The following is a 15,493-nucleotide window of genomic DNA, read 5'->3' on the forward strand; positions in this document are numbered from 1 at the left end:
AGTCAGTCATATTTCTTTAAAAATACATTTTGATTCTATGTGTATGGGCATTTTGCCTGTATGTATATCTATGCACCATTTGTGTGCATTGCTCTCGGAGGCCAGAAAAGGATGTTGGATCCCCTGGGACTGGCATTATAAATGGTTATGAGCTGCCATGTAGGGGCTGGGAACAGAACCTGGGTCCTCTGGAAGAGCAGCCAGTGCTTTAACCACTGAACCATCTCTCCAGCCCCTGTCATATTTCTTTATATTAACAATAAACATTTGGTTTTTGAAACTTAGATACCTTTTTTGGTTTTTGTTTTGTTTTGTTTTGTTTTGTTTTTTTCAAGACAGGGTTTTTCTGTGTAGCCCTGACTGTCCTGGAACTCACTCTGTAGGCCAGGCTGACCTCGAACTCAGAAATCCACCTGCCTCTGCCTCCCAAGTGCTGGGATTAAAGGCATGTCCCACCACTTCCCAGCTTAGATGCCTTTATAATAACATCTCAAAATCAAATTAAGTGTTTGATTTTATAATTCTAACTATAACATTCAAGATATGTCTGTTAAAAACTAGAAAATCACTGTAGAATTGGGTGCAGAAGACACAGAAAAGCCCCGACTATCTCATTGTACCAGAAAGTAAGACAGTGCTAATGGCCACTAATGGGAACATATTGAGTACAGGAGCCAATCTGACAGAGCTGCCCATGGCCCAGATGGGAACAATTTGAATCAAAATTAAATAAGGATGTGTTAGATCATAACTCAAAGAACAAAGTAAGTATTCATGATTTAAAAAGTATTGAACAGCCATGATCTTCCATGGGAGGAAGATGTGGCTCCTCCTTGACTAAGAATCCTAATGGCTAATACAGAGGAATGGGGGTGTGGTGGGGGGAATCACCTTCAGGATGTTGCGGCCATATTTACTGCAGACAGCTCACCACACGAATGTCCAAATTACTGGGTGAGCAATCTCCAGAATTCGAGATCCCCTGATAATTCTCAATGACAGAAAATGAGTCACTCCTCAGTGGAGAAACCTAGCAGATGTCACCATGGCTGACATGGCCAGTGATAAGATGAACGGATGTGGTGATGGCATATTGATACAGAGTGGGAAATATGGGTCATCGTTTTATACTAAGAGCACTGGCAGCTCAGGAGAGTGGAAGTGGGGAAGTTTCTCTACCTCCTTGTGAAACAGGGCATTGGTCTAGACTGTCAGGTGTGCTGACTAAGCCCTGAGAACAGTTTTTTATAACTTCAATATAAGTCCCTTCTTCCTGCCAGCTGAGGAATCAGCTGGGTACAATCTCACATGGCATCGCTCATCCCTGAAAGACTTTGTCTTTTAACAAAACTATGTCTGGGTTCATCTCTCCACATTACATCCTATTTGTTTTATAGCTCACCAAGTGCATGCCCTTGTCATGCCTGTGGGTCAGAGGGTGAGTGTGGCTGCCAGGAATCTACTCTACACTTGCACTTTGGGTAGGATAGTTCGACACTTTGGAGAGTGGTTATGGAAGGTGTCCACTGTTTCTGTTTATCAGTAATTTAACCTAAGATGACTCAAGACACTTTTATTTTAAAAGGAGCCGTCATCATCCTATATTATTTCTTACAGGACACAGCACTTTTATAGTGCTCCCATCCCTGACTCCTGAGCACAATTTAATCATAAGTAAGTGACAGAAAGATCCAAAAAGGGACAGCTCACAAAACCTCAGCAAGGCTGATCACAAGGCCGAGAGGCCTGAAAGCCAAGGCTGGGTGGTAGTGCAGGTCCGAGGAGACAGAGGAGGAAAGCAGCCCAGAGTGGCATCACGTCCTCCACTGGCGCCTGGACATGCTTGTCAGACATTTCCTCCTATGTAAGCATTAGAGAAAAACCTGCCACTCAAGTTAGAGGTCTTGCACCAGCAGCACTTTCTTGATTTTGATTGTTACTGAGGTTACAGAGGATGCTAATAATAAGGAGCTCTAGGGGAAGGGTATATAAGATTCTTTGTATAAATCTTGTATGAGTTTAAAATGATGAAAGATGGGGTGAACTTTAGATGAAATAGGCCCCGATGAAAGAGGCAGAGGCTACCTTGTCTCCTGGGAGGCTGTCGGTGATCTACCAAGGAGCATCTTGCAATTCCTGGGCACTTTCGTGACTCTGCTCCTAGGACTGCATTTTGAGAATTATTGTGATCAAGTCATCTGCCCATTCATTTGGAGACATCCTGATTTCTGCATGCTCTCTCTTAAAAATTGTTTTAAAAATCAATATATTATGTCTATATAAGCATTTTTAAAAAGTGCACTCTCTTTGTCTTCCCAAATGAGAGATGCACCTTCTTTTATTGACTGATCATTGTAGTTAGCTATGCAGGGCCATCCCACCATCTGATTCCACTATTCTTAACTACCAGAACCTTCTGCCTCTTTTAAATTCAGTATACACAGTCTTTGCTTATTCCTGTTATATGTATTACTGTTATATGCTTGGTCCCTAAAGGCATGCTAGGTTTTGATTCCCCATGATAAGTTAAATGAGATTTGCAGTGTTTATTCATGACCTTTTCTTGTTACAGCGTTGTTGATGTTGTTATTTCAGTACAACTGAAATTTCACACTCTGCTCCTGTGGTGCTATAGAGTCCTCTGTAGCCATGGCCCAGCATCTGTCTGTAGAATTTTGGGATAGACAGTGGTCATCAAAAAGAACCTCACCTACCCGAACACTCACACACACACACACACACACACACACACACACACACACACACACACACAGCTTGGCTTAGCCAGGGACCGCAAACTTATTAGAAGCCAGGTAGCCTGTCAGTGCAGCAGAGGTGTTCTGAAATGTGGCTGCTGTGTGTGAGATTCCCAAAGTGGGTTCTCACTAGATGGGTGAAACTTCTTCATAGTGAACTTTGCTTAGCAGAGCAAAGATAGCCTTGTCTGAGAGAAAAGGCAAAATTAGACCCTATGAGTCACTTGCTTGAAAAATGTCTACCTCTGAGTTGGTGCTCTAGAAACACCCAGGCTTTGGGCCACTCGCTCCTTTTCTTGTTCTGTTTTCTACTAAGTGCATTCAGGCTATGCTTTTGGTACACTGAATCCCTGGTATGAGATGTTGGTATCATGTCTGTCTGGTTGATATTGGGCCTAGTTTCTTATCAAAGAAAACTCCATAGACTCCATATGAACTGGAGAAACCAGCAATGTCTGCCTCCCTCCTAGGAGATGAGAAGTGGGGGAGGTTCGGCTGTAAGCCAGGATGCCTCTGCAGTCCTATTGCAGGCCTGAGTGGTTCCTGGAGAGCTGCTGGTTTTCAGTCCACATGGGAAGGCCAACAAAGTTGGATCCTGTGGTGGTTTGAATATGCTTTGCCTATGGGAAGTGGCACTATTAGGTGAAGGAGGTATAGCCTTGTGAGAGAAAGTGTTTCACTGTGGGGGTGGGCTTTGAGGTCATATATATATATATATGCTTATGTCTGACCATAGACAGTCTGGCTGCAGTAAGACCAAGATGTAGAACTCTCAGCTCTGTTATAGCACTGTGTCTGCCTGCATACTGCCGTGCTTCATAATGTTAATGAGCTGGACCTCTGAAACTGTAAGCTAGCTCCAATGAAATGTTGTCCCTTATAAGAGTTGCCTTGGTCATGGTTTTTCTTCACAACAATGAAACCCTAACTGAGACAGTCCTGGAGATGCTTTTAATTGCAGTGAGCTGGGGAGAAGGAGACTGGGGGTTCCCTAGGGCTTGCTGGCCAGCAGGATTAGCCTACTCATTGAGTTCTAGACCATAAAACAGGTAGACAGCATCTGATGAATGACACCCAAAGTTGTCCTTTGGCCTCCACACACACATGTATATACACACACTTGTACAAATGCATGCTTGCATGTACACACATGTACATACCTCCTCTCAAAACCTATACATACTCAACTTAAAGAATTGGAATAATCAAAATATTTAAAAAATGAGCTAGCAATGAGGAGGTTCTCAGTGTGGAGATTGGATCATAGCAAGTTCGCTCTTCTTCCTCTTCTCCCTCCTCCTCTCCCTCCTCCTCTCCCAATCTCCTCCTCCATTTGGCTCTTGATTTTGACCTGTCATTTCCTTCCTCCACACACTGACACAGCAGTCCTCCTCACTGCATTGTACTCAATCTTAATCAGCTGTTCTGCTGAGTGTGGGTTAGTGAGCTTGGCAGCTGAACTGCCCTTTGAAGAATGTTATGAAGCTGTAAAGGATAGTAGACACTTAGGGCAACAGAATTAGGTCCCAGATGTCAGGGCAAAATGATGGGTTTATTCTTACAATATAATATGTAAGTGGGATAGGTAAATGTAAGGTTATGGTGTGAGTGTAGACCAGGAAAGAGTGTGGCTCAGTAACAGTAATTACAGATAAATAAATAAATACATAAATACATAAATCGATCAGTAGACAGACAGACAGATAAGGAATGATATAAGTGTATTACTTGCACTCCCAGATTCAGTTGTTGTCACAGAACCTGAAAAAACTTTATAAACTAAAAATTACTTTCCTTCTTGGAAACTGAGGATAACCAGGACTGGATAAAATGTTAGCACCACAGACTCAGGGTCCTTTGTCTTCCTGCTCAGTCAACCTCATCCACATGACGTCCAAGCCCACACTCCAGCAAATAGGAAAGAGAATTGGAGGGAGAGTGTGACCTTTCCCTTCAAGGGAAGATCAGAAAACCACTCAGTTTATATGAGCTTGCAACTCAGAGCTAAAGCCTGTCCTCTGGACACACCTACAAGGGATGCTAGGAAATATAGTCCTGGTTGAATAGCTGAGTTACAACTAAGATGCGAGAGGAAGAATAGATGCTGATGGAACTTTAGCAGGCTTGAAATAAAGCCAGCATGTACATCAGTGTAGTCTTATTCCCAGAAAAAATGGTACTGAGAGAAGTATAGAATTCTCTAGAATGAGATAGCTAGCTTTTCCAGATCAAAGGGCAAAACAGCAAAACACTTTAGATTTGACCAGTCATATAGGGTATTTGTCACATTTTCCCCTGTGTTTCTGTTTTTTGCAATCCTTCCATAATGTCAAATGCACTCTTATCATGGGAGTTGTACAAATCAGGCTGCTCCAAGGGCTGTAGCTTGTGTATATCTACTTAGTAGAAGTGGTGGTCATCTGGTCACATCTAAAATGTAGGAGGCTGTGTTCCAGGGAGCTGATGAGTGTAGTGAGGAAAGCAGACGACCTGAGGCATGACGAGCAGAGGCATCTTAGCCTGGACCAGCTCAGGTCCCTGAGGACTTGATCAACATTCTCCAATAGTTGAGGAATATTTTAATGGTTACGAGTGACTCACATCTTGTTTGTATCAAGAGAGAAGGAGAATTGGTAAGAGCAAGTTCTAGAAGGCAGACCAAAAAAAAAATTGTTTTGTTTGCTGCTTATGGTTTGGAAGGGTACAGTCCATCACAGCAAAGCAGGCATGGTGGGACTCATGGCAGCAGGAGTGTGTGGCAGAGACCCATCATGGCAGACAAAGAAGCTGAGTAGTCAGAAGTAGGGACCACATCCTCAGAGTCCCCTCTCTAGTGGCCTACTTCACCCAGCTAGGCCTTACCTTCTAAACTTTAGGATCTAAGGCTCTCCAGCATCATTCATTTTCCTCAGTAGCACCAAAAACTGGGCTGAGTGTATGAGTATGAGTCTGGAGGGCATATTTCCCTGTCCAGGCCACAACATTTCTGCTTGACAAGTGAGAAAGCACTATAACCCAGGTTACAGTAGCCTTAGTCACAGCTACTCTCTACTGTCCCCTTGTGTACAAATTAAATGGCTAGGATGTGTAAATCCTGGAGTCGTGCCTGGCACACAGTAAGAGGGAACACTTGCTGGAATCCCTGCAGTTCTCACTGCAGAGGGTTCTCATAGGCTGTGACTGAGTAAGAAGTATCATCGGATGACATATTCATCTGCTCATAGTTTGGACATCTCAAATCTTCAGTCTGTTTCACTGGGTGGCAATCAAGTATTGACAGGGACAATGCTAAACTCCCTCCAGAGGCTCTGGGGGAAATCTGTTCCTACATTTGATGGCTTCTGACTTGTCCTGGCTTTTGACTGCATCCCTCTGATCCTGACCTCTGTAATCCCATGATTTCTCTGCCTGCTTCCTGTCTCTTACAAAAGATCCTTGTGATTCCATGCAGAGTTCTAGTTTGTTTAGAGTAACCTCTCCATATCCAAAGCGCTAATTTATTCACACCATTTGTATATAAGGTAATGCTCATTTTCCAGGTATTAGGTAGTATGTATCTGTGGGGGACATTGTTTAGCCTGTCCCAATGGTATTTTGCATAGACTGGATGACCTCAGTTTTTCTTTACACTATTAGAAAATAACTTTATGGCATTGAATAGCTTAATAATAAATTATAGTATCTATCCTTTGAGGTCTCTCTCTCTTTTTTTTTTTTATGAAAACAGAACAGATTTTAAATAAGGCATGGGTTAAAGGAAATAATTCTTTTCAACAAGCCATAGACAAATACTATTATTATGCTACTGGATAATGATTTCTTTGTTCCATGGATTTAAAATTCAGCCTTCGTTTCTTACCTTCACATGACAAACTATAGTCAAATTGTTTCTTGACTATACTCAGTCCCACCAGCCTGTTTTGCAGGTTCTGCATGCAGTGTGAGGCTTTTTTGGTTACTATAACACTGAAGTGTTATGTATTTCTAACTGGCAAATAAGCCTCTTCTTATTCCTTCTCTGTTTTCCTGGCCAATGGCCCTTCTACTGTTTTCTTTCTGGTTGGATATTTCAGCTGTACTGGGTGCTGTTATGTACACTATAATTCCAGTACTCAGGATGCCAAGGAGGGAGGAATTGAAGCTTAAGGCTAGCCTGGGCCACATAACAAGATACCATCTCTAAACTAACATCCATCTATGAACAACGTCAGTCCTTATTGTTACTTTAACATGGTATTTGGAAGAAGAGGCATTCTGGAATTGTCTACTTGACAAAAATGGTCCTTTCAGTTCAGTCTTGTTTATTATTAGTTATTATTATCATCATTATTGTGATTCTGCTTCTGTATCTCCATTGAACATTTCTCAATTTTATTAATATATAAATTTAATTCTGGAACATGTATTTTAAAAACAAATAGATGGTGGTTAGTAGGTAAGAAGGTAGGTAAGAAGGTAGACTAGACACTGTAGAATGTTAGTAATAATAACCAATAAAAAATAGAACAACTTACAACCAAATACTCTATCAAAACTTTGTAACCTGGAAAGTGTCTGTCTGTCTGTCTGTCTTTCCCTCTCTGTGTCTCTCTCTGTTCTTTTATAGGTAAATGATTAAATCAGTAGCAGGTGATATTATAGAATAGAGGGAATACTACATATTTAAGTTATTTGACTCTCATCTTTCAAAATGTTTGATAATTAAATTATATATGCTATCAATTCTGTACTCAACCGTACATTTTACCTGGCTTCATTCCACATTACATTTCTTACATAATAACCTATCCTCCTGTGAGTTTATTTTCCTGGCCTATTTTCCCCCTTGCTTAGCAGAGATCCTCAAGTTATCTACAGAAATGTTTCTTAATAAAGGGTATGCCAGTGATGTCATGTCTCTATTTTATCATCATGTAGAGGGCAATGCTAGTGTGACAGCTAATGAGATTTCAGTACATTTCCTTGGAGTCACCTGTAAGCATTGTGCAGATGTGTCTGTGAGTGCATTTTAGAAGGGGACTATGAAGTCATTCTGAGTTTGTTTCTTTAAGCAGTCAGGTCCTCCTTCCCTATGAGTATGTTTGTTTGTGGTTGTGTCTCCTCGCTCTTGGAGTTCTGCATCTATTCTGTGTGTGCTTGCTTAGCAACGCTGCTACCAGCATACCTTATGACCAGCACCCTGCTCTTCTGCTGAAGGGGACAGTCCTTTGCTTCTGTGTTTCTGCTTCTCCTTGGTGCTGCTGTTCCTTTAGAACTCCCACTGGGTAATCCCAACCCCTTCGCACATGCTCAGTGTTTTATCTGGTTACTGAAGTTGTGTGTGTGTGTGTGTGTGTGTGTGTGTGTGTGTGGTATTTTTGGTGGCCCCCAAGGGAGCTGCTATCCTGCCTGCTCCTTCTCATTCTTAGTTCCGACTTCTATCAAGAACAAGCTTCCCACTTTGCAAAGAAGCTGTGAGAAAGCCATTCTGTCTTTAGTGAACTGGTCTTGCTCCCATGACCTGGATCTGTCTCTGCATTTCTTTATACCCATAATTGTCCTCCAGTCTCCATCTGCTGAGCCTGAACTTTCTAGGACCCTTTCCTGGGGCCCTGTGCAGGACTTGTGACTTCTTCAAGGTCTGTGCAGAATCTTCATAAATGTTCCTACCCCAGGCCTCATGGCTCTGAATCTTTTACTCCTTCAAATGCTTACATCTTGATGGCACAATCCTTTGGTTTCCAGTGGGATCCCTGACATTTTGGTCACATAAGTGGCTTTTTGGGGGAAGAATGAACAAGAAACTTATAGGAGCCCCCTTTATCATCCACCAAACCCATGGTCTATGTGTGGAATTAGGGGAGGAGTCTGGAGCTTCTGCCCTGTGTGTGGCTGGACCACGTGACCTGTCTGCCTGCAAGAGTCCTTCTTCCAGCCTAAATACAACTAAAGTTTGAGAAACAACTTCCACACCAAAAGCTAAAGGTGTGGGCTTAACATTGGCAGAGAACAGGATGAAGTATGACTGAAGTGCCCAGTCGAGTTGCTTTAAATCTGCTGGAGACATGGCTCCTGTGGGGTCACTACAAAGACAAGTGAGTCTTAAAAAGATGTGGGCTTTAGAATGCATTAAGGCCAAGCAGGGATAGTTGAGAGCGGGTCCTTAAAAGAGATTTGGAGTGGGCCCAAATCTTCTTCTGAATTCCTGACAGCTTGACCATATTATGATTCTTGGTGCTGTAGTATTAGAGAGAGATGAGCAGCAGAAAATAAAAATTGTTTTCTCTAGCCTTCCTGATGTTTTAATGTGAAGAAAGAATGCTTTGGTGGGGAACATTTTCTAGATCTTTGAACAGGGATAGAGACTTCTTTGATTTCTTTACAAGCTTCCTCTCCTCTTCCTTTAACACCAGGGTAACAGACACTCCTGCCTCCTTTGCCTCCCCTCCCCCAGGTCTGGGTAGAAGAGAGGCTTTGAGAAGAGTGACAGGCTCCCAGTGGTAGGTCTGGGCCTTGTCACCAAGCCTCCTAAGCTCAGGTCTGTGGAAGCCATGGGAGAGCCAGCTCCATGCTGTGTGGCTGGTGACATTTCAGGCTGCCAGTGCCCAACCAATCAGTGACAGACTCAGCTAGCCAGGGTGATGACACATGAAATATGATAATTTTCTCTAAAGAGTCTGGGAGAGGAGGGGGCTGGTTTTGGCTGGGGTGGGGGGTTAGTGAGGCAGACAGGGCTAGGTAAGAGAGAGCTAGGCATGGGTTTCAGTGCTCTGCCTGGCAGGACCAGGAGAGGGAATGAGAGTTGGGGCTAGAACTAGAGAGACTTGTCCTAGAGTGGCCTTAGGAACACAGTGATGGAGGGGCCTGCTGGTGGCCGGGAGCAAGCAGCAGGACCGGGATGCAGCTCTGGGGCTCTTGGGTGGAAGGCACTGGTCTTCCTTTCAAACAAGAGTAAAGTTGCTTTTTGTTTTTTTCTCAGTGGTATCTCTTTAAAAGCTAAAACAAAACTGGAATAGATGCCATCTGGGTGGCTGAAGTAGTTGGCATGCGCATTTTAGGCTGGGGGTGGTTTATCTCTCTCCCCTGTTGTTCAACCTTCATGTTCAACTTTGTTCCAACCCCCCCTCCCCAAAGTTAAAAACAGAACAGCAATGAAACCTTGCTAACAAAAATTTGAAGAGGAGCCAAATCAGAACAGTCCAACACCAAAGCCCAGGTGGCAGTTTCAATTTCTCATGTTAAGTAGAGGAAAACCTGTTCTAGAACACGATCTGGGACTGAATCTCAAGATGGATCAGAAATGGTGCCAGAACCATCCTTAGTGCTGGGAACACCTTTCAGTAGTTCCCTGGGACTTCAGGGCAGGGCAGGGCAGGGCAGGGCAGCATGCTCTGGGATTAAGCTTTGGGTAGAGGGTGAGCTTCAGCAGAGACTTCACTGCCTTCAACCACCTGGCCCTTCAGGAGCAATAAGGGACGCCAGAGGGGTGATCCCTGTTTTGAAAAGTCTGCTGAGAGTCTAACCTACTAAACATGAATGTTTAGAAGTGTTCACATGCAGTGCTATCCATCACTGGGGAGCCCATCATGCAATTAACATGTGTGCTTCGGTTATATCCTGTATTTGCATATGTCTCCCACCATGTAATGTATTATCCATGTGTGCAGATATATGAAAGTCAATGAACATTGTCGCTGCCTGCTATTTGCCCTGTGTGGCAATAGGCTTGGTGCTGCCTTCTTCCAGTATTCCCAGCCATGCTATTCAAGTGATAATTGGTGTACTGTATCTTTAAAAGGTTAAAACCCCTTTAAAAAAAAAAAAAGGTCTGGACTCCTAGTGGAAAAGACAAGCCTGGCATGGGTTGGCTCTGGATTCAGAAAGCAGCTGCTGATTAGATTCTGTGTCTGCAGGCTGAATTTATTCCGTGTTTCCAGCAGGAATTCAAGAGGGATGCTTCTGTTTGGGTTTCTGATCGTGATTTATATTTATTCAGAGGAATAACAGAGGGTGGATCTGTTCCCGGCGCGAGCATGCTCACCACCAGCCGACTCTCCTATTATCCCCCTGTCTAGTTTGGTGCTCCAGTGTACATGAGTATTTCGTGTGCCTATGTGTGTATACAAACACGCATGCACGCCTGGATGGACAAACATACGCACAGGTTATTTCTTAAGAGCGATTCCTTCAATAAGGTCTTTACCCCTTACTTGAAACAGGTGTTTATGAAAAAAATGCACAATATCCCGACTGACCGGAAAAATTGAAGAAGGGTGCTGGATCCGTGGGTCAGAGAACACACAGGACCAGCTTGCTACCCCAAGGCTGAAGGTAGGGGACTCTGGGTTTTTATTCCGCGGATGGATTCCTTGCGCTTTATTTTTCCCTGACTGTGTTTTCTCCCGCGGCCGCCACCGGGAAGTGCCACAGTGCTGGGATTCCATTTTGTCGCTGCCTTTCTCACGCCAGGTGTCTGGGTGGCGGTGGCGGGGGCTGGCAGGGTGGCCAACGTGTGCGCGGTGGGCTGCGCTCACGGCCTGGCTGGGGGAACGGGAACCTCAAGTGACCCCCGCGCGTCAATCACTTGCAGCTGCCGCTGGGCTGTAACCCTGTGCGCGCCGCGCGCCCCCGGTGATAGCTTGGCTGCCTTGAGCTGCAGACCTGACTCCTGGGCTGCTGCTCTAGGAAGGGTCAGGCCCCAGAGATGTCTGTTGGTACTTGGTAGAAAGATCATATGGGTCTGATGCTGGGTGCCAGGACCAAAGGGATTTTTCTTCCTGCTCACAGTCCTGCCACCCCCTGAAAAGGATTCCACTGGGAGGGGGGAGAAGGGGGGAATCACACCTTGTCAGTCCTCTCCCCAAAGCACACTATACCACACCAAACCCAAACTCCTACTGAAGTGGGAATGCGGGTTGGGAGGAATGTCCTGCCCTGTCACTAATAAAGCAGGTGCCCTTTCCTAGATGCCCCACATTTCACCATATTTTAAAATGGGAACACTGCTGGTGACGAACGGCCCCTGGGGAGGTGATGGACAACCAGACTGGTGGCTGGCACAGAGGTAGTGGAGTAGAGGAACTTGGAGATCTGTATGGTCTTCCTTGAAGCTGGCTGGTTTGGTTTATCCTTCTTGTCAGGATCAGTACCCTTTCTGTGACTTGGCCTGTCCTTGAACTTTGGGGACAGTGTTTGCACAAGAACCTGCTGGCCTGGAGGAGGGCACTGTGGTCCTCTTTTTGCTTTGCATCTTGAAAGTTCTGGCAGCCATTGGTTTTGCAAGGCAGTGGCCAGGTGCCCAGAGATATCAGGCCTGCTTTGGTTTTTTTTTTTTTTTTTTTTTTTTTACCCCAGGCTTGCCTTCTGTTGTTGGGGTGGGGGTGGGGAGTGGAGTGGTGGGAGAAAGAACAGGTATTTGTTAAACTAACCTCTACAGAAGTGTTTTCCAACCCATGTTTATGTAGTTATGTAATCCCAACTAATGATCAGACCCTGTGCCCAAATACTAGCATCAGCCTTCTGTACTCAAGTTTGATGCTTTTGTTGTTTATAGTGTCTTTATGTAATTATGTGTGGGATGATGGCAGGAAGCATGTGGGGACAAGGAAGAATCATTTGAACAACTTGAGGGTCAAGAACACAGGCAAAGAGCAGGATTATTGCTTGAGGACAGAGGTCTCAAAATTGGGTTGGTGTTGATCTGAAACTTTCCCACTGATTTCTGCCCAGGTGATACTTGTCTGAGCTTCTGTTCTATTGTAATCTCACCTGTCTCTGCTCATCTAGAAGGATATAGCCACCTCTGCAGGGCCCTCAGATTCCTAACTCAAAAGGATAAAAGGACACTGGGTCTAGGGTTGCCACTTAGGTGCCTTCAGAGGAAGAGCTAAAGAGAAGTCTGTCCTGCTACCTGTGCCAGTTTTACTCTGGGCTGGGGTGTCCTATGGGGCAGAAAGAGCTCCATATTGGTGGATCTGTTTGAAGTGCAGACTCACGGAGCTGGATGCCCTTTCCATCCTTACATTGCAATTTTGGGGGTTTTACAAGGAAGGAGGATAGCTGTCCTGTGAGGAGCTCTGCAGGCGAGAGAGCTTAGCTCTTCCTTCCGCCCAACTCTGTAAAGTACCCACAGTCAACAGAGCTTTTAATATAGAGACCGTGGTCATATTCCTTATGTATTCCTCCTGGGGCTGGTGGGCAGGTTTGTTAAATTGGTGACTAAATCTGGTCTCCTGAGCCTAAAATTATTTTCTGGTCCTCATGGCCCTGGTATAGCAGTTGGCTGGTGGGGGCCAGGGTGATGGGAACATCGTTGCTTTAAAGACTGACTACTACTGTGTGCTCTGTAGATCAAGGTGTGCTCAACTGGCACTATTGTCAAGATGTCTCCGCCCATTGTATTACAGCAGTGGCCACCCTCCTCAGAGTGCAGAAGTGTAAGCTGCTCTTGGACTCCTGCCAAATAAGCCAGGGAGGCATTTAGTGTGTGAAAGGTTCAGGCAAGAAGAGATACATTTAGTCTGAAGTGCTGGCAGATTCCAAGATCCGACTTGATGGAAGATAACATTAAGAAAGCGGTGTGACAACTAGGGAGCTTCCAACCTGTCTTTCTTCCTGCTCAGTAAGTTCCTTGGTGTCTTTCAGGGTTTTATTTATTTGTTTGTTTATTTATTTATTTATTTATTTATTCATTCATTCATTCCTGTAGGTCCTGACAGGCTTGTTTTCAGTCTATTACCCCAGGGGGAGCCAGGGCACATTTTACCATTCCCTAACTGTTCCAGGTCAGGCAGGGCAGGTAACCCAACTACCTGAGCAAGCTGGTTTGCTCTTCATCTATAAAGCTGGTGGAAGGATCAGAACCTTGAGAAGAAAATGAGATAGATCAGAGAGTACCCTGCACTCTGCAGTTGGAAGGCTTGGTAGGTACCACACAATCTGTACTGCACAGTCCTGAACAGTAAGGCAGAGAAACAGCCATCAGGAATCTGTGGGTGTGAACTTCATCCGGTTTCTATTGTTGCTGGGAAGTTCAGACCCTCTTTCAGGACTCAGCATTTATTTTAAAATTCTAAGAGCTTTGCTAAATGCACTTGGAAAATCTGGAGAAATCATTAAAGCTTTGTGAAAGGATTAGGGAAGTTGTTTTTAATTAAACATCAGTAATAATAATAATAATGAGTAATAATAATATTAATAGGAGAAGCTGACAACTTTTGCTTAAAGGCTACAAGAATTAAAAATATGAACTTTTAAGATTGGCAGAAGCATATAAGCAAATAAATAAGATGTTATGTGTTTTGTTGTCTCTTCCGACCTGTGTATACCAAGAACAGTTTAATGGGTGTTTTTGTGCCCTGTTTAAGAGGCACGTGGGTCTAGAGCACAAACCAACTGAGTTGTGGTGGTTTCTGTTTAGTATGGTGTTTAGAGAGAAAATGCCGCTATTTAAGAAAAAAAACCCTAAAGTTTTTGGATAGCCAGAGGCTTGCCAATCAAATCATAGTACAACTATAAAGGCCTGCTGGGAACTTGATCTTTGGTTGGCATTTAATAGGGCTGTACTATGTATTATTAGAGAAGTTTTGTTTTAATGTTTGAGAATCCTGAGAAAATGATCTTGGAACTTTCATGTATCTTCTTGTGGCAAGAGACACACTTCAGCCATCTGGGCCAGTGATATTATGCTACAGTTGAAAGAGGGCTGATGTTGGACTCGGGTGGAAGAGGTGGGCTCTGGTGGCAAAGCTTCTTATGCCTTTTTAGGGAAGGAGGGTTGACCACTGCCACTGTACTGCGCCATCGGATAAACGAGTTCAAGATGTTATGACCACACCCCAGGGTTAGTGGTGGGGATTATTCAGTTCAGACATTGTGCTAAGAACTGGAAGGATGTCTGACTTCTGTGCGCACACAGCGTGTGGCCCGCCCTCTGCTGTGTGCTCAGCTGCGATTCATCTCCAACACAAAGGCAACAGGAAAGCACAGGCAGAAGAAAAGGAAGGTCTGTGCTTTCTGAAAGAGTAGTTTGTACAGTTTGGTCCATCTGTGGAAAACGTGAGGACTTAACTAGAAGCAAGAGGACATCAATGCTTAAGGTCTGAATGCATACATTTATTGTCAGATACCTTATCTGAAGGAAAATTTCCATTTCAGGTCATTAGATAGAACTAGAAATGTTCAAAAGTATTTAAAGGTTCCACGTCTTCAAGGGAAGGAGCACCATTGTGGGGAGGCAGAGTGGAGGAGTTGGTGATGTGAGGTGACTGAAGGCCCCTCCCTGTCCACAGGGCTGTCCTGCTGGTCACTGTTGAGAACACTTGCTTGGGAAGTGGGATGACAGGTATGGGCTTCTGAAAAAGATAGATGAGCTTATGCGCGAGTGAGGGCCCCTCCCTCTGTCACTACATGTTCCTGAATGCCAAGTGTGGTGGACATTCTCATGGACAGCGGAGCACAGTGGAGCTTTGCTCCTAGACACTTGAGGGTGAGTCAAGACTAGCCCTCAAGTTTAAGGAGTGGAGCAGAGAGAAACAGAGGGGCTTTGGGATCTCTCTGAGCTTCGATAGTCCTTGTAATGGAAGTTTGGGGTTAATCTTAAAACAAAACAAAACAAGTCATGGTTACATAACTGGATCCAAAGAAAAGCCAGTGAAAGAATAACAGAAACAACAAATGAAAGCAGTATTATACATGATGTGTGAGGGGCTTGTTTGGTAAAGTGTTTGCTTTACAAGCATGAAGATCTGAGCTCACTT

At 44.3% G+C, this 15,493-nt stretch overlaps 1 long non-coding RNA gene across 2 annotated transcripts in view; it reads left to right on the plus strand.

Annotated features, from left to right (window-relative positions):
• Positions 1 to 15,493, plus strand: part of LOC127681198 (uncharacterized) — a 151,368-nt gene that overhangs the window by 84,128 nt on the left and 51,747 nt on the right. For both annotated transcript variants that reach the window (XR_007977088.1, XR_007977089.1), the window contains one exon: positions 10,955 to 11,066. This is a non-coding gene — a long non-coding RNA (uncharacterized LOC127681198). The remainder of the gene's footprint in view (positions 1 to 10,954; positions 11,067 to 15,493) is intronic.

Source organism: Apodemus sylvaticus, chromosome 3 (assembly GCF_947179515.1).
Source record: "Apodemus sylvaticus chromosome 3, mApoSyl1.1, whole genome shotgun sequence".
In the NCBI taxonomy this organism is placed as follows: domain Eukaryota; kingdom Metazoa; phylum Chordata; class Mammalia; order Rodentia; family Muridae; genus Apodemus; species Apodemus sylvaticus.